Source organism: Rattus norvegicus, chromosome 15 (assembly GCF_021556685.1).
Source record: "Rattus norvegicus strain SHRSP/BbbUtx chromosome 15, alternate assembly SHRSP_T2T, whole genome shotgun sequence".
Classification (NCBI taxonomy): domain Eukaryota; kingdom Metazoa; phylum Chordata; class Mammalia; order Rodentia; family Muridae; genus Rattus; species Rattus norvegicus.
Genome location: NC_141548.1, coordinates 30430024 through 30432765, shown reverse-complemented (window position 1 = coordinate 30432765; position 2742 = coordinate 30430024). Strand labels below are relative to the sequence as shown.

Genomic DNA, 2742 nt, shown 5'->3' with positions numbered 1-2742 from the left:
TTCACTCATAAGTAGTCACCTGCACTAAAAAGTCACCTATGAAAAGTCTGCAATGGAAAGCTGAATGAGTTTGGTTTTTCTTTTTGTTTTTTTGTTTTTTGTTTTTGTTTTTGTTGTTGTTGTTGTTGTTGTTGTTGTTATTTGGACAGCATAACTCTAACTCTTATCACCTCGGGCATCTTCATTAAATCCATTTTTCAGTTTAGTTTTTGTTTCTGAGTTTTATTATTATTATTCATTCTCTACATTTCACATCATGTAAACTAATTCCATTCATATCCAGGGCACTTCGTATCCATCTTCCTCCCTTGTAGCCTCCCCCCTCCCCCCGCCCCGGCCAAAAGCAAAATAAAAACAAACAAAAATAAACAAAATGAAATGAAGAAGCAAGGGTTAGAATGGCTGCTATCTGTGACCTCTCTGAGGTGACTGGATCCTTATGTGAATGTTGACATAACTTCTTAACAGTCCCACACAAATCTTATTGACCCTTAGGGATTATTTATTGTCTGAGAAGCCCAGATAATATATATTTTAAGGAAGTGGAGTTACAATGGGGATGAAGCCGAATGAATCACAAGGTTTCAGTTAATCTGTGAAGCTCTAGAAAGAAAATGAAAGGCCATCCAGTTGCTGTTGTAGTCACACAGCCGCTGTTCCTGAGGGAAGACAATGGAGAGATGATGCATGGATGACTCCCAGTTCCTACAGAGACAAGGACAGGCCAGAGTTTTCAACTATGGTATATAATCAGTCAACCCTCAGAAAATAAACGAGTTATCTAGTTCACATTTAATTATTGTATAATAAATCAGTCCCCTACTGTATGATATTTAGAATGTTTCCACACTCTTTTCTTTTGAAAGCAGTGTTTTAATGAAAAGTTTTGCATATAAGGTAGAATCAATGGCTACAAGTGTTATTGTGACATAAATTGCAAATACATCTTCCTAGTTTTATTTTATCTTTTGGCTCCTAATTATGACATGAAATATTTGTTTTCCACTGCAGAATTAAATGTATTATATATTTAAAATATCAAGACATTTCTATAATGTCTTGATCTAATAATAAGATTTCTCTTGCCTTTCTACCAGTTAATTTATTAGATGAATTAATTAATTTATCAACGTCATATTGAGCAGATTAGCTCAGTGTTGTCTTGTGCTCTTTAAACAAAGGATGAAAACAGTTGCTTTCAGTTTCGAATTTTAACAAATGACCCAAATGATTCTCCAATATGTAAGAGAGGTTTATATTCTATGACATTAACATAAACTGAAAAAATAAAGGGGCATATTTTGATCATGCATGCTGATATTTCTCAGCATTTAGCATTCTAGAAGTCAGTGTCATGTCAGTCAGAATGTAAGTGGGAACTACAGTGGTATTTTTATGTTTCCTCACATCTTTGTAATTTGTGGAGATCTGATGAAGCCACAGCTGTGCAAAGCCTCCTGCTGAGTCTGCCTGTGGCAGGGGTTGTAGCTCCACAGCCAGCTGCAGTTTGGGGCCAGGCTGCAGGCTCACTGGGAGCACTGTGCATCAGCAGCACAGAAGTAGGTGCCTGAGTCCTCCAGCTGGGCACCACTGATGTGCAGGGTGCTGTAGCGCTCCTTAGATTCGAATGTTGACTTTAACCTCCCATTCTCCTTTGTTCCTGGAGCCAGGTAGAACAGATTGATGAGACTGCCCCGGGGATCCTGTCTGAACCACTGCACTGATGTCAAGGCATTAGAAAAATCGCATCTCAGAACAGAATTGTTTCCCTCGTGGAGACTCAGGGCTGAAGGACTCTGCTGGATATTATCTCCTCTCACCCCTGTTGGAAACAGACAAGCAAACCAGAATCAAAGAGAGGTATCCACCCCACCAGTTAAATACCCAGGAGATATCATGAGGAAGAATGCACAGGAGAGTTTCATCTACTTTCTCCCCCTCCACCTCCCACATTTCTGGAGAATCCCAGATAGGAACTTAGCTTAGCACAACTCACAGCAAATCTGCACCCACAGAATCCCCAGCACAGCTCCCAGGTTCCTCTCCATGGCCCCTGTCCACTTGCTGGGATGTCTTCTCTCCAGCTCTGAAGGGGGTCAGTCTTGTACCCAGACAACTTGTGCTCACAGACTACAGGTTCTCTCTGAGTCACTGAGCTCCCTCATTCATCTGAACGAGGAACTCCACCCACCTCCACCTCATGACTCTGTACTGTCATTGCTCCAGGACTGTGGAGGACATTGATGTAGAGCCCAGGACACTGTGTTTCTAATGTAATATAAGGAGTTTGAGGGGGTGAGGATGTTTGAGGAAGGAGAATGCATAAACACAGAATGCTGGTGGAAAAACTAATCACTCGTGTGTGTGTGTGTGTGTGTGTGTGTGTGTGTGTGTGTGTGTATGTTCATTCACATGTGTGTGATATGAATTTTATTGGAATAATTCCAGTTTTTTGAGTTTGGTGAATTATAGACATAAACCTAACAGAAATTTTTTAAAAAAGTAATTTTCTCTTGAGTGTTCATTGTCATAATGCCTAGTAATTCTATTTTGTTTATATACATTCAGAGAATTATTCTTAAAATAGATTTATATAACCACAGATCCAGAAAACAGGCTCTAGAGATCTGTGGCTGTCTACAGAATGATTGAGCGTTAATGACCCAGGTGAACTACACCTCATCGCCTGTACCTCTTGCTTTGGGAATGGATTGCCTTATGTCCTTATGTCTCTTCTCAGTG

General features: G+C 40.0%; 1 long non-coding RNA gene across 1 annotated transcript; it reads right to left on the bottom strand.

Annotated features, from left to right (window-relative positions):
• Positions 1-474: 474 nt before the first annotated feature.
• On the bottom strand, positions 475-2145 carry LOC148000940 (uncharacterized). The gene is made up of 2 exons (XR_015638753.1): positions 1997-2145; positions 475-1822 (listed from the first exon to the last, which is right to left on the bottom strand). It is a non-coding gene; the product is annotated as an uncharacterized LOC148000940 (long non-coding RNA).
• Between the last annotated feature and the right edge of the window lie 597 nt (positions 2146-2742).